The sequence below is a fragment of the Tamandua tetradactyla genome, chromosome 24 (genome assembly GCF_023851605.1).
Source record: "Tamandua tetradactyla isolate mTamTet1 chromosome 24, mTamTet1.pri, whole genome shotgun sequence".
In the NCBI taxonomy this organism is placed as follows: Eukaryota; Metazoa; Chordata; class Mammalia; order Pilosa; family Myrmecophagidae; genus Tamandua; species Tamandua tetradactyla.
The window spans coordinates 11,116,371-11,138,966 of NC_135350.1; the positions used below are offsets into that span (position 1 = coordinate 11,116,371).

At 33.8% G+C, this 22,596-nt stretch overlaps 1 pseudogene; it reads right to left on the reverse strand.

The window, feature by feature from the left end:
• Nucleotides 1–1,551: 1,551 nt before the first annotated feature.
• Nucleotides 1,552–22,596, reverse strand: part of LOC143668575 (E3 ubiquitin-protein ligase makorin-1 pseudogene) — a 41,980-nt pseudogene continuing 20,935 nt past the window's right edge.

Below are 22,596 nucleotides of genomic sequence, written 5' to 3' on the forward strand. Positions count from 1 at the left end.
TTTGTCCTTTGGTGTCTGGCTTATTTCACTCAACATTGTCTTCACAGTTCATACATGTTGTTGCATGTACGAGGACTTCAATTCCTTTTAATGCTGAATAATATTCCATTGTGTGTGTACACAGTTTGTTTAATCATTGGTTGATGAAAACTTGGATTGCTTCCATCTTTTGGCAATTTGCTATTTGGCAAATCACTATGAACACTGGTATGCAAATAACTGTTTGAGTACCTACTTACAATTCTTTTGTATATATTCTTAGAAGTGGGATTGACAGGCTATTGGTAATTCTATACTTAAATTTCTGAGGAACTGCCAAACTATTGTCCACAGAGGCTGCACCATTTTATATTCCCACCAAGAATGAACAAGCATTCCTATTTCTCCACATTCTCTTCAACTCTTGTAGTTTTCTGTTTTTTTTTTTTTAATTAGTCTTTCTAGTGGGTGTGAAATGGTATCTCATGGTGATTTTGATCTGCACTTCCTCAGTGGCTGATGATGCTGAGCATCTTTACATGTGCTTTTTTGGCTATTTGTATATCTTCTTTAGAGATGTCTATTAAAGATTTCCCCCTTTTTAAAAAATGGGTCATTTGTATCATTGTTGTTAATTGAATGATTTCTTTATATATTCTAGATATTAAACCCTTATCAGATATGTGATTTCCAAAATTTTTCTCCCAATATATAAGTTTTTGGTTAACTTTCATGGTAAAGTCCTTTGAAGCATAGAAGTTTTTAATTTTGCTGAGGTCCTGTTTATTTTTCTTTTGATGTTTGTGCTTGGATGTAAAGTTTAAAAAACGATTGTCTAACACAAGTCTCTGAAGGTGCTTCCCTATGTTTTGTTGTAGAAATTTTATAGCTCTGGCTCTAATATTTATGCCCTTGATCCATTTTGAGTTCATTTTTGTAGATGGTGTGAGGTGGGGGTCCAATTGCACTCTTGCAAATACAGATTCAGTTTTCTAGCACTATTTGTTGAAGAGACTATTCATTCCGAAATGAGTGGTCTCTTCCCCCTCATCAAAAATCTGAGCTGGCCATAAATGAGAGTGTTGATTTCTAAGCTCCCCATTCTATTCCAGTGGTCTATATGGTTGTCCCTGTGTCAGCACCAGGATGGCTTTCTTCAGTGAAATAAATTTATTTCTTGGAGCTTCGCTCTGTTTAGATTATGTAGTTTTGTTCGGTAGTAAGACCAATCTTTAAAGGATGATGGATCATTGGCTTAATGGATGGAATAAGAAAGTGAAAAATGTAAAACATCAGGAAACATACATTCAGAGCGAAGTGAGTTTGTTCACTAAACACAATCTCCTCAGAAAATGTACAAACATTCTATTCTACAGATTTTCCTCATTCAAATGAAAGTAGATACAGCAACTAATCTAGAAGCTTGCTGAAATTCAATGAAAAAATCCCAATGAGGCTATCCCAGTTTCAAAATAAAATGTATGCATTTAAATGTGGTCCATCTGGTTGAAAGTTGGCATAAGATAATACATGCTTCCCCAAAATAGAAAGTATAAAAGTTGGGGAGGAGTCTCACTTTATGGTCTTCCTCTCAAATTACTTAGCACCCCTCCACTTGGGAATACACTTGTGACACTAGCTGTGGTGGCAGTTGCAGTTGGAGAGAATTCCAAAGCGGCACTCACTGGGGCTGGCTTTCTCATAGACAATCTCCATGCAGACCCCACAAAACATGTCCTTACTTTGCTGGACAGCAAATGAGAGCTCCATGTCCTTCTCACAGGCCTCAATGTAAGATTTTATATGGTGTGATCACTGGGCAGTATCCATTGGACGTAGGACATACAGTCCACATATAACATGAATCTCCATGGAGATACATACAGTTCTCTCATATCCACACTCTTCACTGCAGCATAGGGGCAAAGTTTTTGTTTGTTTGTTTCCACTGCAGTTTTCTCTTTCTCTAATTCTTCCTTTCTCACTGAGCCCCGTGGGGGTGTGACAGTGCTATGGCCACAGTAAGGATGCCCAAGAGCAAACTCAGTGGCGTTCACCCAGTCATCTGTGCCTCCTTCTATAGTTGCAAAATTTGAATTTCTTGACTCAGTTCCCTCTGCACTCATTTCAGCACGCGGTCCAACTACTGATGAGAAACTTGAGGAAGCAGCAAGGGATGATTTTGCAGTTACATCTGGAGCAGCTGGTTCTTACTGTTTCAGGGGCTTACTATGTTCCTATCTGCAGTGGTATCCATAAATACAGAGCCCTTGCTGAAAATACTTTCACACTATACCATATAGACGGTCAGAGAGATCATGTGAATTCATTATTCCTTACAGTTGTCTCCTTCCTTACAAACTCCATGCATAAAATACCTACAGATGATCTGTTTAGTCCAGCCACTGCTACTGCTGGTGCTGCTGCCTCCTCTTCCTACTGCCCCCAGGGATGGAGAAGTGACTGAGGATAGGGCTCGGGGAGACTGCTGTCACTGCCACACTGCCGCTCCTGCTTCTGATGTTGTGGCTGTTCCCAGAGCTGCAGTCTCTGCAATTACTGTTTATCCCACACAGCAATGGCACCGGACCTTTGGGATCACATACTTCCGTTCTGGCTTGGGACAGAGGGTGGCCAGCAGCTGAAGAAGAGTGAGGCATCACCCGGGTCCCAGCTCTTCTCTGTGCCCGGGTCTCCTCGGACTCTCACCATGACATTTTGGTTACCCTTGTCATTGAATAAGTTTTAGGACTTGAAAGTGCAAGTACTCCAACTTCGTCTTTTTCGAGATGATTTTGTCAGTTTGGGGCCCCTTACCCTTCCATATCGTTTTGATGGGATTTTCCATTTCTGAAAAGAAGGTAGTTGGGATTTTAGTTTGGATTGCCTTGAATCTGTAAATTACTTTGGGTAGAACTGACTTCTTGATATTTAGTTTTCTACTTCATGACAATGGAATGTCCTTACATTAATTTAGTTTTTATTTTATTTATTTTAGCAATGTTTTGTAAAGTATTCTTATACAGCTCCTTAACATCTTTGGTTAGATTTATTCCTAGATGTTTGATTCTTTTAGTTGCTTTTCTAAATGGAATTTTTTTCTTGATTTCTTCTTCAAATTGTTCATTGTTAGTGTAGAGAATTACTACTGATTTTTTGGTTGTTGATCTTCTACCTAACCACACTGCTGAATTTATTTATTAGTCCTAGTAGCCGTGTGTAGATTTTTGGGGATTTCCTATATAGAAGATCATTTCATTTGCAAATAATGAAAGCTTTGCTTTCCAATTTGGATGCTTACTTCTTCTTCTTGCCTTATTGCATTCAAACTTACAGTGTTGAATAAAGTTGTGACGGGGACATCCTTATCTTGTTTCTTATGTTAGAGGGTAAGCTTTCAGTCTCTCACCATTGAGTATAATTTCATCTGTGGACTTTGCCTAGATGCCTTTTATCATATTAAGAAAGTTTCCTTCTTTTCCTGGTAGTCTAAGTGTTATTATTAAGAAGTAGGGCACATTTTGTCAAATGTCTTTTTTGCAACAAATGAGAAAATGATGCATTTTTTTCCTTCATTCTTTCAATTTGGTTTATTACACTGATTGATTTTCTTATATTGAACCACCCTTGCCTACCTAGGAAAAATCCCACTTGATCATGGTGTGTAATGTTTACTGTGTATTCCTTTTGTTAGTATTTTGTGGGAGATTTTTGCATTTGTATTCATAAGAGATATTGATCCGTAATTTTCCTTTTTTTTTTTTTTTTTTTTTGTATGCTATGTGGTGGGGATCACATTTCATTCTTTTTTCCCTTGTGACTATCCTGTTATTGCAGTACCATTTGTTGATTTTGGGGAGAAAGTGCATGGACCAGGAATTGAACCCGGGTCTCCTGCATGGCAGGCAAGAACTCTACCACTGAATTATCCTTGCACCCCATCCTTTTTTGTATTTTTTTTTTTTTTTTTGCATGGGCAGTCACTGAAAATCAAACCTGGGTCTCTGGCATGGCAAGCGAAAACTCTGCCACTGAGCCACCGTCACACTGCCCCTTTTTTGTATTTTTATGTGGCTCTGGTATGAGGGTGATGTTGGTCTCATTGTATGAATTAGGGAGTGTTCAACCATCTTCAGTTTTTTGAAAGAGTTTGAGCAGGTTTGGCCTTAATTCTTCTTGGAATGTTTGGTAAGATTCCTCTGTTTAGCTATCTGGTCCTGGATTTTCCTTTCTTGAGAGGTTTCAATTACTGATTTAATTTCTTTATTAGTTGTTGGTTTGTTGAGATCTTCTATTTTTTCTTGAGTAGTTTGTGTGTTTCTAGGAATTCATGTTTCATCTAGATTTTATAATTTGTTGGTGTACAGTTGCTCATATATCCTTTTATTGTCCTTTTTTTATTTCACTGGTATTGGTAGTAATGTCCTCCTTCTCATTTCTGATTTTAGTTATTTGTGTTTTCTCTCTTTTTTCTCTATTAACTTCACTAGTCATTTGAAGGAACTAACTTTTATTTTTGTTGAAACTCTTCATTGTTTTTTATTCACTATTTCATTTATCTCCATTCTAGTTTTTGTTATTTCCTTCCTCCTGATCAGTTTTGGATTAGTTTTCTCCTTATTTTGTAGTTCCTCCAGTTGAGATTAGGCTTCTGATTTGAAATGTTTCTTCTTTTTTTCATGTAAGCATTTAGAGCTATAAATTTCCCTCTCAGTACTCTCTAGCTGCATCCCATACGTTTTGGTATGCTGTATGTACATTTTTTATTTACCTCAAGATTTTCCTAATTTCCCTTGTGACTCCCTCTTTAACCCATTGGTTGTTAGAGAGTATGTTTAATTTCCACACGTTTGTGCATTTTCCATTTCTCCCACTGTTATTGATTTCTAGCTTCATTCTGTTGTGGCTGGAGTAGACAAATTGTTTGATTTAAATATTTTTTTAATTTATTAAGACGTTTTCTGATCTAAGATATATTCTATCCTTGAGAATAATTCATGTGCACTCAAGAAGAATGTGTATTCTGTTGCTTTTGGGTGATGTGTTCTATATATGTTTGCTAAGTCAAATTGGATAAGAGTATCATTCCAGTATTCTCTTTCCTTATCGAGCTTCTGTCTAGATATTCTATCCATTATTGTAAATGGTGTATTCAAGTCTCGAACTATTAATGTAGACCTGTCAGTTTCCCCTTTCATATCTGTCAGTATTTTTCATGTATTCTGGTCACTGCAGTTAGTGACCCAGAATATAATATATATTTATGTAAGATATATATAATATATATTTATAATGTAATAATATATTATAATTGTAATAATATATTATATATATTTGTAATTATATATATAATAATATAATATATATCATATATATTTATAATTGTTGTATCTTATTATTGAATTTTCCTTTTTAATCAATATTTTAGTTGGCTAATGCTGCTGGAATATAACATACCACAAATGAAACAGGAAATTTACCAAGTTACAAGTTTACAATTCCAAGAACTTAAAAATGTCCAAACTAAGGCATTCATAAAAAGATACTGTGACTCTGAAGCCAGGCCAAATGGCATTTGGGGTTTCTCTTTTAGCTGGGAAGGCACATGGCTGGCATCTGAAGTCCCTGTTCCCAGTTCATTGCTTTGCGCTTCTAATTCCAGCGAGTTCTTCTCTAAGTATCTGTGGGCCTTCACTTAGCTGTTCCAAGGCAAAACTCTGGGTTTCATCTCTTAGCTTAGTATCTCCTGGATTTCTTCTCTTCAGGTTCTGGCTATTTCTGTGAGTCCTTGCTTAGCATGTCTGTGTCTATGTCAGCTCTGAACTGTTTCTCTGTGAGCTCTCTTAAAGACTCGAGTAAACTAACCAAGACCCACCTTGAATGGGAGGAGTCATATCTCCATCTATTCATAATGCCACACCCACAAATAGGTGTGTCACATTTCCATGGAAACAACCTAATCAAAAGGTTGTTTTCACATCCTACAATATTGTATCAGGATTAAAAGAACATGGCTTTTCTGGGTACATATCAGTTTCAAACTAGTACAGTCAGTAAATAGTAACCATCTTTGTCACTCTTAACTGTTTTTGACTTAAAGTCTGTTTTATCTGTATTTCCATAGCTACCTCAGCTCTTTTTTAGTTACTGCTTGTATGGTATATTTTTTCCATCATTTCACTTTTAACCTATTTATGCCTTTGAATTTCTTCTAGAAATTCTAGTTTCTTCTAGACAGTATATAGTTGAGTCATGCTTTCTTATCCATACCGCCAATCTTGCCTTTTGACTAGAGTCTAATCCATTTACTTTTAAAGTCACTAAGGAAATGCAGGATTTTCTTCTACCATTTTGCTAACTAGTCATTGTAAGTCCTATATCTGTTTTGTTTTGCAATTCTTCCTTTCGTGCTTACTTTCATATTTATTTGATTTTTTGTGTTGTGCCATATTGGGTCCTTTCTAATATCTCTCTGGATATATTTTTCATATATTTTCATTGTGGTTGCCATTGGTTTAACTTAACAGTCTAAATGTATGACAATCATTTTGTTACCAGCTTGTCTTCAATAGTATATATATATATATATATATACTCTGTTCTTATATCTGTCCATTCCGTTATCTTTTTTATACTTGTTACAAATCATATCTTTGTATATTTTACATCCAAAACCATAGTTTTATCATTACTTTTCATGCTTTTGCATTTTAGCACCTGTAGGAAGTAAGTAGTAAACATAAAAATAGCATACCAAAAAATACAATACAATATTACTGGCATTTATAATTACCAAATGGTTACCTTTACCACAGGTTTTTATTTCTTTACGCCACCTTGAACCATTACCTAGTGTCCTTTCCTTTCAGTCTGAATAACTTCCTTTAACATTCCTTGTAGGGCAATTCTAATGATGATGAACTCTCTGAGCTTTTGCTTATCTGGAAATGTCTTATTTGCTCACTCATTTTTGAAACATTGTCTCACTGAATATAAAATTTTTGTTTGACAGTTGTTTTCTTTCAGCACTTTGAGTATTTCAACCCAGTGCCTTCTTTCCTCCACAGTTTCTGATGAGACATTGGCACAAGCTAACTATAATTCCCTTGTACACAGCCCGTTTTTTCCTTGCAGCTTTCAGAATCCTCATTGTCCTTTGCATTTAAAAATTTGATTAATATGTACTAGGTTGTATTTTTCTTCAAGTTTCTCCTGTTTGGTTTCTCCTGTTTGGTATTACTTGGGCTTCTTGGATGTGCATATTCACATAGTTTGTTAGTTTGGGAAGTTTTCTGTCACCATTTCTTTAAATATTCCTTCTGCCCCTTTATCTCTTCCTTCTCCATTTGGAGTCCCCATAATGTGCATATTGTCATGGATGATGCTATCCCAGGGGTCTGTTAGGCTATTTTCATTTTCTGTAATTCTTTTTCCTTTCAGCTCCTCAGCCTGACTCATTTTACGTATCCCGTTTTTCAGAGCATTGATTCCTTTCTGCGCCAGCTTCAATCAGCTCTTAAACCCTCCTGGAAATTTTTCAGTTGACTTATTCTGGTTTGTAACTCCAGTAGCTCTGTTTCATTTTACAATTTCTATCTTTTTATTGACATTCACATATTGTACTTTCAGTGTTTCTCTGATTTCCTTTAGTTCCATCTCTGTGTTTTCTTCCATCTCCTTGATCATATTGAAAATCATTATTTTTTTAAGTCTTTGTATACTGTGTCCACAATCTGGCCTTCTTCATGGATGTTTTCTGTGTTTTTATCCTCTTCTTTTGGATTGCCAAACATTTCTGTTACTTAGCTTATCTTGTAATTTGTTTGTACACTGAGCAATAGATTTTGACTATTTGTACTCTAATTCTGAAAGCTTCAACAAATAATTTTTTTCTTTTCTAGATCAAGTTTTTACTAATCCCTTTTGATTTATCACAGTACAAAAATGTACTAACCTTTAACAAATTACAGTTTGATAGAAATAATGTTTAAAATTTAAGTCAATGCTGTGCCTATAATTTTACTATTCTCCACTAGAGAGAATTCTTCCTTCTAGAATTCAAAAAAGGAAATTACTTAATGTGAAATTAGCCCTTCAATTCTTCCAGAAAATGTGACAAGGAGTTTCTATTGACTATTAAGCCTGCTTCTGATTTTGATATATAATTAGGTTTGGAGAAAGACGCTGAGGTTGTGCAATGGAATGTAAATGGTGCTCATGCAGTAGAAAATGAAGTTAAACAACAGTCATGTCAGGGAGTGCTGGCAGAAATTTATTTAAACCAGTGCATTGTCACTAGTTTAGTAAGTTATGGGTATTTTCCACAAGCTCATTTATGGTGGGGGAACCACAACTTTGTGATTTTGCAAGCTCTTTTCTTTCAGTCGGAGGCCACTAAAGAGGAATACAATGAGTACTACAGATCTTTGTTAGCCGTTATAGGGATATTAGGGCTCCTTCTTGGGAAAACTGTGAAATTACTCTGAATGTGAGCTAGACTTGTTGGCATTTAACACCTCTTTTCAGTGCCAATGTTTAGGAATTTTCTCTCATTTTCTTTATTATACTGTCTTCACATTTTACTTTTTGAGTGCGTTTGCTGTATCATTCATTTTACAGTAACTCTTGAGGAGCCATTTTGTCTTTTTTTTCTGGCTCAAAATCCCCCAAAACATCACATGTATTTAAGATATTGTCCCATTCCCAGCAAAACACATTTCTCCAAAAGATGTATTTGCATCCATCACTTACTGGTTTATTCATGAGATAGTAGTTTTGTTTTGTTTTTGTTTTATTTTTTGGCATGGACAGGCACCAGGAATCGAATCCAGTCTCCGGCATGCCAGGCAAGAACTCTGCCACTGAGCCACCATTGCCCATAGTAGTTTTTGACCTACTTTTGGGAATCTATATGTATAGAATTGTCATATCTCTTGCACCATTACTGAGATTTTAGGTACATCCTCATCATCAGAAGTTTAGGGTCATTTCTAAAAAAAGAAATCCAAACCAGCTCTTCGTCTCTTTGGTTTAACTATCAACTGCTGTCACAATTAAAAAATTCATTCCTCATATGAAGCAGAAAATAGGATGACATTTCACTGATTAATACACCAAATCTTTAAGGAATGCTCCCATAAAACAGAAATATAACCCTGATATCAGAAAAATCACATATTCAAGAATTCCTCCCATAAAAGTTCCTCTCACCCCAAAACAATTCTTGTTAGTATCGTGGAAAAAAAGAAATTCATTTAATTCAGTTGGAAAAAATAGAAGGAATTGGTTGCTAACAATTTTTTATGAACATACTCTTATTTTGTTAACAGACAGAAAAATCAAACAACCACTCTGCACCTTTTAAAATCTATACTAGTTGTAAGTTTATGAATATAACATAGCCCACTGTTCTTTTCTCAAAGGATAAAATTAAATATTATATGTTTCAAATATTTATTTGTTTTAAAATAATAATGTTTATGGCAATTTTTCCATTTAAAATTTGAGAAATTCTGGTAATGCAGTGTTCTGGTTTGCTAGCTGCCAGAATGCAACACACCAGAGACGGATTGGCTTTTAATAAAAGGGGATTTATTTTGTTGGTTCTTCAGAGGAAAGGCAGCTAATTTTCCACTGAGGTTCATTCTTACATGGAAGGCACAGGATGGTCTCTGCTGGTCTTCTCTCCAGGCCCCTGGGTTCCAACAACTTCCCCCGGGGTGACTTTCTGTATCTCCAAAGGTTTGGGCTGAGCTGCAAGTGCTGAGATGAGGAATGCCGAGCTGCTAGGCTGTGCTACATTGCGTTATCTCATTTAAGCACAAGCCAATTAAGTTAAACGTCACTCATTGCAGCAGACACGCCTCCTAGTATCTTTACATACTTAGTAAATGTTCCTTTGGTGTAACTTTTGAGAAAACAAATATTACAAAAATGAAGCCGTCATTGCTAATGACTCAAGCCAGATTATATTTCTTTCAATACAGAATATTAATTTCAGAACTGAGTCTTTGTCCTACTTAAAGATAAGAGATGCTAAACTGGGCAAATGTCTTTGGATAATACATATTTCATTGTAGATGATTTACTCAATAAAGTTATGAGTGTTAGCTTCCAATAAGTGATGTCAAAATAAGACAATATGAAATCATTGAGATTCTGTTAAATATAAAGAATATACCAATTCTATTTTTCTCTTTCATAGGATATTCTTTCCAAATGATTTTAAAGAAACCTTTTTTTACAGAACCAGAATTTTATATAATTCTTACTTACAGAGTTACAACAATAAAAAAAAGGAAGAGTTTAATTTGGAAATGCCTCTCTAAATTTTTCCTCAATGTACTTTAAATTACAGAGGGTATTAAAAATGATTAAATCCACTATGGATGAAGTCACTTCAGCCTGATGGCTATTTGCATTATACTTTATGATATAAATAGTATAATTACATTACTGGATATTTTGTACTGACAGTTGATTTTTCCTAGTATCTCCATCAAATGTGCTCTTTAAGGAACAAAATATTTTCTACACTTTTTACTTTAGTGGCACTTACTATATCAGATATCTGATTGCATTAAAAACATCACAAAAGAGCAAGACTTAAATGATCAACACTACTTATGTAACAACCAGATGCTAATCTAATAAAAGTATGATCTGATGTTGACTTTTGTTTCTCCCTGGAAAATTAAGTTATGTATGTTAGTAACTATACCCTAGCTTTTTGCTATCCAAACATTAAAAAGGAAGGTAAGCACCAATTTTATAGCATTTTACTTCTCTTTATACCATATGGACAAGTCTACATATTGTTGCACAGAATGTAACACATATCTTCCACCAACATACATGGATGGAGTCTACAAAATGATCCCAGAAAAATAATTACATTGTGATTGAATTCGAACATTAAGAAGGCAAAGGCCATAGAAACTCTGTTAATTCTGTGTTTACATCATGATCCAATCTACTCGTCTTGGAAGTTCATTTTTATATTTCATTTTTCTTCTTATGCATGTGTAATTAGATAATAACTCTGGTTTTATACTAGCAAGAAGATTTTTAGTCCTTCCAGCTCTCATATTGTATAACATATTTTGGTTTGGTTTATAAAATCTCATTGTGTGCAACATTATGCCAAATATAAAAATACTCATTTCTTTTTTACAGGAACTTACAACATAGGAAAACAAAACGTTAAGAAAATACTTTATATGTAGAGGATCAATGGTAGAACTTGTTTTGATTATTTTACATTTTTTCTTCTCCTTTCTTACAGAAAAAATATATTTATCAATTTTTTCCTTATATTAATAAAATGATAATCACTAGACCTGGATCTTATGAATGTCTATTATTTGATGATTAAGTGGTTTGAAATTTGGAATAAGACATTCAATCAAAGTACTTTCTTAATAATTTTTTTCAAATTAAATTCCATTATCTTATGACAGATATACTGTTTACACCTTCAAGATGCTTTAGTTTGAGTCTTCCTTTGTTTTTCCTTTTAAATTTCAATTAAAAATATACTAACTAATTCAATAGCTATTGTAACAAGTACTGTAGGTTGAGTCCTACCACAAACAATAACGATGGGGCCCTTTATTGTCTTACTCTGCAATAGAGATTGGAAAATGAAAATCTAAATTCTCAGTCTCTTCTGAAGTATGGTGCCATGAGCTATACTTCTGGCCAATATGGTATCAGCCGAAATCCTTCTCATGGACCATCAGTCAGAATAAATGTTCACAACTGCCTGAGGATATCAGTAGCTTGGCATATCCTCATTCCCCATTTGTCCTCCGAAGGCTATAGATGCAATACTTGGAGGGGTTCATGAAATAAGGTTACAGAAGTCATGTAGGGAGAAAGATGATAGAAGGAGGCTTTGCAACATAATAGACCTGCCAAAGCCTCTTTCATTTTCCACCTTTGTTAGCTGCACCTGTGTTAGCCCATTTTCATTTTGAACCAAGGAAAAGAAAATGTCCTTAAATAATTTGATGACCTGCCTAGGGTGAACTAAATTGGTAAATGGATAGAGATGAACAGAAAGGAAAAAGAAAGACCAAGCAACATCCAAACAAATAAATATCCCACTCATTCCAGGCCTTAAGACCAAAAATTCTAGAAGAGCTAATGCTAAAAATGACAGCCAACAGAACAAACAATTGGAAATAATGTAATACTTTAAAATAATTATAAAGAGATAAATATGAATTATTCATAGAATAAAAATTAAAGTTAAATATTTTAAAAGAAGAAGTTATGGGAGAAAAAGAGTAAATGTAAAAATTCCAGATGAAATTCTTTCTCACAGGGGAAAAAATCACAGCAAAACCCAAAGCTGGAATACAAAATTGAAAGATAGCTTAAAAATAAAAATACTGGAAAATTTACTTAGAACACAGCATAAGAGAAGGAAAAATTTTTAATTATAGAAAAAAAAAGTTGCGTTATGGAGAAAACATTGAGAGGTATTTCAGCCATAGAAAATAGAGGGAGCAGTGTTACAGTGGTATTTGAAATAATAATAATAGCAGAAAAATTCCAGAATTAAATGCATTAACCCTTATAGTGAAGATGTATTATGTGTTCAGAACAGAATTAAGATAGTTCTATATTATAAACAATTGTAATGTCAATTCTATATTACACTGGCTCATTAAAACTAAGCTGAAGTGGTGTAGTGGGTTGAGATGACCATAAACTGAAATTTATGTCATGCTATCATCATTTTTGTCTAAAGTCTCTTTCTCCTTTGATTTATTTATTTTTGTTCCCATTTGTCATTTTCCTGCACTCCCCTATCAGCACCATTCTAACATGTTTGAAGTGCATCCTTTTATTAGTATGTTACATTTATTTCATATACTTTAAGGCACATAAATGATATGCACTATAGATCTGTTAATGCTTCTGTGTATATATTCCATTCCTTGAATTTAACAGCTGCAGAGCACAGTGAGTCACTAAATTTGGTTTATCCATACCTCAATTGATAAACATCTAATTGGCTTCCATCTTCGTACTACAGCACTCTTTCTGTTTAGACGAGCTCCTTACATAGCCCTCTTGTGGACCTGTGTGACAATTTCTGTAAGGATATCCACCCATGAGCAGGATATGGGTTGTGCATATACAGATTCTTTTTTTGCGTGTGTATGGCACGGGTCACATTTCATTCTTTTTCCATAGAAGTATCCCATTATTGCAGCACCATTTGTTGAACTTTTTTGTTTGCTATTTTTTGTTTGTTTGCTTGCTTGTTTGTTTGTTTTTTGGGGAAGAGCATGGGCCGGGAATCGAACCCAGGTCTTCCCATGGCAGGCGAGAATTCTACCACTGATCTACTCTGGCACCTCACAGTGTATGTGTAGATTCTTAATTCAACTAAACATCCGCCACTAAATTGCACTCCAGAATGGCTGCATCACACTGCATTCCATTTGCATCTCTTTTGATGCCTTTAAACTTTTCAGTTTCTTTTTTGGAAACTGACCTTTCATTTCCTTTCCCATGTTACTAAAGGAGTTTCTATTTTATTCTTGTTGATTTATTAATTTGAAATGAGTGTTCTGTCAATTGTAAATATTGCTCATTTCTTCGCCCTCAATCTGTAATTTTGCATATTAATTTTATCTATGCCATTATTTGTTGAGAAGAAATCTTAATTTGTTTGGATCAAATGTCAGATTTCTTGCCTTCAAGATTGATCCTGGAGTTCTATTAATAGGAATTATTTGCCATGTACAAAAGATATTTTGAATTAAGTTTATCATTTCACAAATGGTGGGCAGCATGTCTTATTTATATTTCTCTAACAGTTTGTATGAAATGGTAATTCATTGTCCGTTGAACATTTGTCAGAACTTATTGCAGTTTCAATTAGTGCTTTGGTCAGATTACATATAAATATGCATGGATGTGTATACATCATATGTGTATATGATAATATTGATATATGATGATATATGATGATGTATATTGATGATATATGTATAAACACATACATATATCATCAAGTTTAGGATGCTTTATTTTTCAGAAAATCACTCGCTTCACCTAGGTTTACAAATTTAGAGGTGATAGTTTTCAGAACTTAATTTTTATTTTAAAAATCTCTATTTCCTCTTTACATTTCTTCATTTCTTCCTTTTTTCCTTGATTGTTTTTTATCTTACCTTCATCTTTTACTAGTTTGAAAGAATGAGCCACTAGTTTTGATTAACTTCTTTCTCATTCTCTCTGTCTCATTCTATCCCATTAATTCCTCTCTAAAAGTTTGATTTGAGTCTTTTATGTTTTATATTTCATGTCTTTCTTTAATATGCTCATGTGTTTCTCTGCCTTCTTGAATATATGCAATATGATTATAATAACTATTTTAATGTTCTTGCCTATTCATTCCATCAGTGTGTCATTTCTGAGTCTATTTCTATTGATTGATTTTTAAAATAATGTCATATTTTAAAATATCTTTTTAGCATAAAAATATTTAATAAGATATTAGTGTCTGGAGTGATAAGATTTAATAAATTATCCATTTTGTAACTATTTCCTAGTTCTAACACATTATGGTCAGAAAAACAAATTATCTTTTTAAAATACATCCATTGAAAATTTCTATGTAACCCAGTCCATTTTCAATTTTTTTTGTAAATTTTCTTTGTAAGAATCTTCTCTGTTTTTATGAATATTATATCCCATACATATCTAAACCCTGAGGCTTATTAATCATATTGCTGTGTTCAGAAGATCTCAGCTTATTTATTGTTTGTTTGAGCTATAATTTTCCAAAATTTAAAAATCCCTAATCATAATTTTTGACTTCTCTATTCTTCTGCATAGTTCTTTCTTTATATATTTTGGTGCTCTTTTTGTTAAGTACATATTTGGTCATATTGGTTATGTTCCCTGATGTTCCTTTTAGAACATCTTTGTCCCTTACAATTTTTCCCCAGACCTCTATATTGTCAGATATTAAAACTGCTGCCCAAGCTTTCTTTGGCTTCATGTTTTTTCCATCCTTATTTTTGAGTTTTGCATATCCCTTTGTTTTCCATATTCTATGTGTGCTTTTTCTACATTACGTAATGCTGTATCTTTATTTAATGCCATTTGTGATCTTTATTACTACATGTTGCATTTGATATAATCAGGTTTATGAAAACTTAATTCTTTCTCTATAATTCTGTATTCTATAACATAAATGTAACATTGAAACGTAAGACACAAAATAATTAAAGATAATGTATCCAAATCTATAAAAGTCAATTCTGAAATTTCATTACATTTGCAAGTTTTCTTCAAAAAATGACAAAATTATTTCAAAATACACAGTGATTGAAAGAAAAATTCCTGTGGAAGAAAACAAAAAACATTTAAAAAGCAGTTCAAACTGCTTTGGGTCTATTCATTCTAAGTAGTGATTTTTTAAAAAAAAACTTTCCATATAGCTAGATTATTTAGTTTATATAGCTAGATTATTTTCTAGCTATATAAACTATGCCAGAATATAGATGATAGCAAAACTATCTAAACCTTATAAGGTAGCTATTCTACTGCTGATTCCTAAACCAGATAGCAATGTTATCAATCCAGTTAACCACATGATGACTTTAAGTAAATACACACAAAACAAAAATTAACTAATTTATTTTGACATTTGTGTGGTTTAATGCTGCTGTGTACCCCAGAAAAGCCATGTTCTTTATCCTAATCTAATCTTGTGGGGACAGACCTACTGTTTGGGTGGGATCTTTCTGCTTACGTTGCTTCCATGGTGATGTGAACCACCCAGTTGTGGGTGGAAACGTTTGAATAGGTGGTTTCCACTGAGATGTGCCTCCACTTATTCAACGCAGGTCCTAATCTGCTTACTGGAGTTCTTTAAGAGAGAACCATTTTGGAAAAAGCTCAGAGCCATCACAGACAGAGAAACTTGGAGATGCAGAAAGAAAATACCTCTGAAGATGTCAGAAAATCAGCAAATGTCAGGCACTGGCCTTCCCAGCTGACAGAGGTGTTCCAGATGCCATTGGTGTTTTGTGAGTCAAGGTATCTTTCTCTGGGTGCCTTAGTTTGGAAACTAAGTTTTTGGAAACAGTTCTTAGTTTTATAGCCTTAGAACTGTAAACTTGTAACTTAATAAATCCCCTTGATAAAAGTCAACCTATTTCTGGTATATTGCATTCTGGAAGCATTAGAAAACTAAAACACCATTATAGCAAAATAATAAGGAAAGTAAAGTTCATCCAAGAAATCCAAGGCTGTTTTCAAACTATAGAATCTATCAGAATGTTTTACATCAAAATTGATTTTATAAAGAAAGGTGATAAAAGTCACTGTAATCTTTAAAACACTGGAATAAAACAACATCATGTTAGTGGTGCAATATTAAGAGGGTGTAGTACTTAGTCTTCAGTGATCAGTCCCAACAATTCCTACCCTCCCTCTAACACAGAAGGGTCCCTTCACAGTTTGCTAAACTTTAATTCTCCTTCCCCTGAAACTAGGCTGTCTTTGTGATTGACTTTGAAGCAGCTGGTGATGAGTCCAGTGATTAAGAGGACTGATAGCTTTCACTTCCTGCCTCTTGAAATGCACCTTCTTGAATTCTAGTTATGGTGCCACGAGAAAGCCCAAACAGTACTGTATAGGGTCAAATCAAAGCTAACTAAGACCCTCAACCAACAGCCAAAGGTAAGCTCCCTGCTGGTGAACTGTCAGCCACGTGGATGAAACCAAGTTGGAACTTCTAGCAATCTAGAGCCCTAGCAGATACCATATGAAACAGAACTGTCAGTCAACTGCAAGGATTAGGACAATTTATAAGTCATTTCAAGCCAATGTGTTTTGGGATGATTTGTTATACAGCAGTAGGTAACAAAAACAGGGATTAAACAAACAATGCTACCCAATGGCACCATTTTTACTTGAATTTCTAATCGCTTCAATAAAGATTAAACATAAAAGAAATAAAATTTTAAAAAGCAAGATGCAAAATTATCAATATATGGAAATGTTTTAGTGTGTCTAAATATATTCAGTGTAATGAAATCTAAAACTGAAATTCAGTACATTTTTAATAATATTGTGGATCTCCAAGAGTAAATGAAATGAGAATGCTAAATATTGAGATAAATACAATTACCTTTTTATTTCATTAAAATCCAAAGTTTGGTTTTAAGCAAAAATTCTAACAGTGCCTTATAGGTTTTATAATCTATGTGTATATAATACATGTGTGAATTGTGCTATAAAGCATGGGAGGAAAATAGATTTAGAGGGTTGCAAGTTTTCAACATTTTACATGATGTGGTACAATATTAATTCTAAATAGAGGGTGAAAAATTAAGGATGTGTAATGAAATCCCTAGATTTCAATGTAGCTTAACTTAAACGTGTGTTTAGATTTCAGTTCTTCATCTCTCTCCATCTTTCTTTGAAGGAAATCATGATTAGCTCACCAATGAGGTTGAGTCTGACAGCACTGATTAATTTGCCTATTATTGGTAGAGCAAAATGGAATTCATATGGTGTACAAATGTACATTTTCATCTTTTAAATGAGATGAAAAAGCAAAGTTCTATTTAAATCAAATTTAGTTAGGGATAATTTTATAATTGAAATTGAATTATCAATCTGTTAAAATATATCAACAACTATTTCCAAAGAAAATATTTAATGCAAAATAACCGTCACAGATGTTTTCTTAACCCAGTGAATCTAATACAAAATGTCATAATGGATTTCACCTGGTATGAAAACCCTACAATGTGTTACTACATTAGAAAACAGAATTCAGGCTGAGACATAATGACACCCATCAAAATGTAGGAGGAAACTGGAAACAGATACTGTGTTGGGAAGAATAGTTGTTCCAATGTTATATGGTGTGATTTGAAGAGGTTACCTAAAATGAGTTGTGTAGCTCTCTTGCCCCAGGATCATGAGTGCCATACTCATGATTTATATAAACATGTGGCATTCTATAATGCTTTCCCGCCATAAAAATCATCCTTGGCCAGCTGGGTGATGTTAATTAGGAGCTAATCATAAACATCTGGCTAGTTTACATACATGTTTCCTTTATTCCCGATTTTGCTTAAATGAAATTGCCGTCCAACTTCATACAAATTGTTTTAGTGCTTTATTTTCTCATAAAAAGAACAGGAAAATGTTTGATTTATATATTTTTAGTCCCAATCATTTTTTTATTTCTTGCACTGCTGTTTAGAATTTAACTAAACTTGTTATAGCTTGAAATATACACTGTCTTTCTTAGCATTATATGAGAGGCGCTGACATTTTCTATTTATTTCAGTAGTAAGTTTTTACTTGTAAATAATGACCCATACCATAGTATTCTAATATTGAAACAATCAGTGGTTGCTCATATTGGCCTTACATAATTTTTTTTTTTTAGGAATATAATTAAAACATCTGTATAAACATTTAGGTATTTAATTTAGGAATGATAGCAAGCACTCTTCACCTAATCATTCATTAACTATGTTCTCTGTCTTTGTCTCTCTCTTTCTCTCTTTTTTTCAATCTCCCCTCCTTTCTTGAATTCATTTGTAGATTTTCTTCAAGCATTATGTCCTTTTTTACATGTTTTTCACACTAAACTGCATCCTAAAATTTATGAAAGTCTAAATCATTCATCTCTTTTGTGTGCTCTCATCATATCCCTGTACAGACAATGTATTACCATGAAAAACGGGAAAAGTTGGAGTATAAAAAACATTTTTCTTTGAAATTCTTCAAGCCTGATTTGATACACCTTGTTTAGCACAGATTCCTAAAAGAAAAGTACATCGTAGGAGTTGATAAGTTTGCATTTAGCTCAGGCTGCAATCTCTATGATCCCCAAATGTTGATGTTCTCTGAGAAAATCTTGACATGATCTCCCTACATGGCCTTTTTATTTGTTTCCACTCTCTCCTCTGTCCTTTTAAATGAATTATCAAATTTTCACAAAATAAATTATTCCTAACAGAAACCTTTATAAACATCTGCTCAGTTTTCCTCTACACATACGTCATAAATCAGGGAGATTTCTGTGTTTTTTTTTTCCTTCTCTGTGTGTGTGTGTGTTCTGGGTTTTAAATCTCCAGCTAGATTTTAAATGGATTGAAGCACAGGGTGTTTTCTTCTGATAAAATGCTCTGCAAAAAGTAGCTGCTTCCATAAAGTTGGGTCAGTGCTAAATGTGCTCCATATAGACGTAAGAGCTTGTCTTTTACATCGATGTCCTCTATTTAGGATAGTGTTTTCCTTTTAGACATTTTTAGTAAAATTATGTTATCATATTGATATAGTATAGCAGTAATTGTACTCATAATATTATTGTAATAATTTTAATCATAGAGCTGGTTGTAATATGTTTGTCAGGACTGGATTTAATATTTTCTAAATGCGGTGGAATAATATCACTTTGAAGTTATATGGTGCATTTCATTTTAGATAATTGCAAATTACTCCAGAAATGCAATATTCACCACATTAATTCAAAGATAATTTGTAGCTAAGTGACTTGCAGTATTTTAAAAAGAATGAAAAAATTGATTAATATCTTCCATTTGTTGAAGGAATGGTTAGCAACAGATTATGGTATGTATTTTACATATATGAACACATTACACCCTAATATTGGATATTATTATCTTAATTTTATAGATGAGGAAACTGTAGCTCAGGAATTTAAGTAAATTGTCTAAGTTTATCTGGCAAGTAAGTGGCTAAGTCAGAGTTTGTACCCATGTCTGTCTGAATCCAATTCTTGTACCTCTATAAAGGAAATGCAAACTTACAACTCAAATTCCAAATTTCTATATGATGGTTGGATATGTTTCCATTCTTTTTCTATTACCACCTTAGTACTGCTGATGCAGTGGTTAATCTCTAGAGTTCCTTTCCAAACAGAATTTTTTCCATTAGAAAATGTCTCTGAATTTTTAATTGAAGTATTTATCAAAAAAATCCTAAGGCTGCTCCCTATAGATAATCCCCAACAATAGATATGTGCAAAGTTGCTTGGACAAATGTCAAGCTTCTCCTAGACTATAGAGAGGCCAGGGAATGCTTTGGCAACTTCAAAGTCAACAAAGTTAGATATTCCTCCTCTCAAACCTGAGCAAGGCTGCTGAAGCTTTAAATATATCTATGAATCTATGACAAATTGGAGTTATTCTGATACATTTTTCTGAAAGGTAGTCCAGAACTCTGAAAGTATGGGATGCATTTTGCCTAGGACTACTTTGATATAAGAACACTTTTTATTCTTGGCAGCTGCATTTAAAGAAATTTTAAATAATAATTTATCAAACTAAGAAACACAGTGTTACAAAGTTACCTATCTATCATAGATTTTTCAAGAAGTAGGTTGAGGCAGGAAATATGTGCTTCTAAACATTGGATTATGGCTCTAGAGTCTCTTATAAGAAACACATTAAAAACGTAAATTTTAGAAATATGTTACAACTGCCTTTCTGTTATCATTCTTTATCATAATTCTAGTTATTGTGGAGGCAAATTTGGAGACCTGCCCAATGAAAACAGATTTAAATAATCACTCAGTGTTTTTAATCAATTTCTGTCTCTAAGTTAACTGTGTTGAACAGATATTTAATAAGAACCTACTAGAATTGAACCTTGCCTTCAAGAAGCTTAAAAGGGCCTTGAAATCTACTTGGAAAAACAGACACATCAAGAGATTATTTCAATACAATAAAGTAAGTGCAGTGACGGACAGGGTACTGTGAGAGTATCTGGGGGTGTATGCTCTATTCAACCTAAAGATTTCTTAAAAATAGTGATACCTGATTTAATTTTAAAGGATGCCTAGAAATTTGTCAGATGAAGAAAACGGAAATACTCAGGAAAGAGTAGTCCTGACACATGGGACATAATGAGTCAAGTCTCAGAAGCATGAGGCACTGCATATTGTGAAGGGAACCAAAAGCTAACATCCATTTAAATGATACTTTCTTGTTAGATGATAATAACCAGATGCTGAATTGATAGAGATCCCTTGTCAAGTAATACATTTGTTTTGCAATTTTTACCAACAAATCCTATTGTTAGGATTTACCAACAAATCCTATTGCTAGGCTTTGTGTATGCATATCTAAAAAGCAAATTTATTTTTAAGAAAACTATTAATGCCTCTCAATTCTAATTAGGTATCACCTTTTTTCCTTAAATTCATGTTGTGATTTAAAATAATATATCAAGTGTGATATTTTTAAACTTATCTTGGAAAAAACAAAAATAAATTGTATGAAATGACTGTGAACTGATCAAGGGAGGAAAAACCCATCAAATCTCAGTAAAAAAAAGATGAAAAGAAATTGTTCAGAAAACCGATAGTGCTACCCACCACCCAAATTTGTTTAACCACGAAAATAATTTTTTTATAGCATTTGTTTATAGATGTTCACCATATAAACTTTTCTTTCAGGAGAGTATTAAATTTTCTGGTTACAAATTATGAGAGAAGAAACTGATCTGAATCTGCATTTGACAGTCTCACTCATAATTCTTCTCATAACATCTGTCCTCTCAGTAGTATTACAAAAAAATATTCTGGCAGTAGGGGAAAGTACAAGTATAGAGATATTAATATTTTTTAGGGTAATGAAGTTCATTTACTCATCCATGCACTTCATTAAATTCTTCCTTCATTCAAGGAATTGTTACAGAGTATCCCCTGTCTCTATTTCAGTGGAGATACTCAATATAAATGCATCGGTGAATAAGAGTGTCTTCTTTTCTCAGCAAGCTCACAGTCTATAATGACTCAAGCCTTTCCTTTCCCCATGGAAAACCTCAGGTTTGGTGAATGTGGTAGATTGAATTATGTTCTCCAACATAGACTTGCTCTTAGTTTTAATTCTCATTCTTGTGTGTCTGAACCCACTGTTAATATGACCTGTAGAAGATGATATCATCTTTAGTTGATGTGTAGCCCAACTCAGCAACGGGGCTCCTAATGTATATTACTGAGACCTCATAAAAGAGAAGAAACTAGAAGCCAGATATTAGAGAAGGACACATAGGAAAAAGCAGGAAATTGGTGGAAACCAGACAGTCCAAGAAAAGAAAGGACATTGCTGTGTAACGGGGAGCAGAGATACAAGCCAGTGGACCTAAGGATTGCCATCAACTAGCACTAGAATGCTACAGATTCCAGGAGAAAGTAGGGCTTGTGGATATCTTGATTTTAGATTTCCTAAGCCTTAAAACCATGAACCAATAAATTCCTGCTGTTAAGCCAAAACCAAGTCATGGTCTTTATTATAGCAGCTCTGGCAAAATAAGACAGTAAGTGTCACAGGTTACCAGGGACAAAATAGGCTCTGAACATGCTGCTATGAAATCCGAGGGATATCACCCACTTTCAGCAATTATAACCAAATTGTGAAGTCAAGGAAGAATGAGCTAGAGGTCGCCATTTCAGAAAGCTCATAAAACACTATCCAGGTAGCAAGAAACCACTTCCCAGCCCCCAATTCAAAAGAATCCTCTAGATCAAGGTAGAAAAATATTTTCTGTAAAGGGCCAGATAATAAATATTTTTGTTTCTGTGGGCAGCACAAT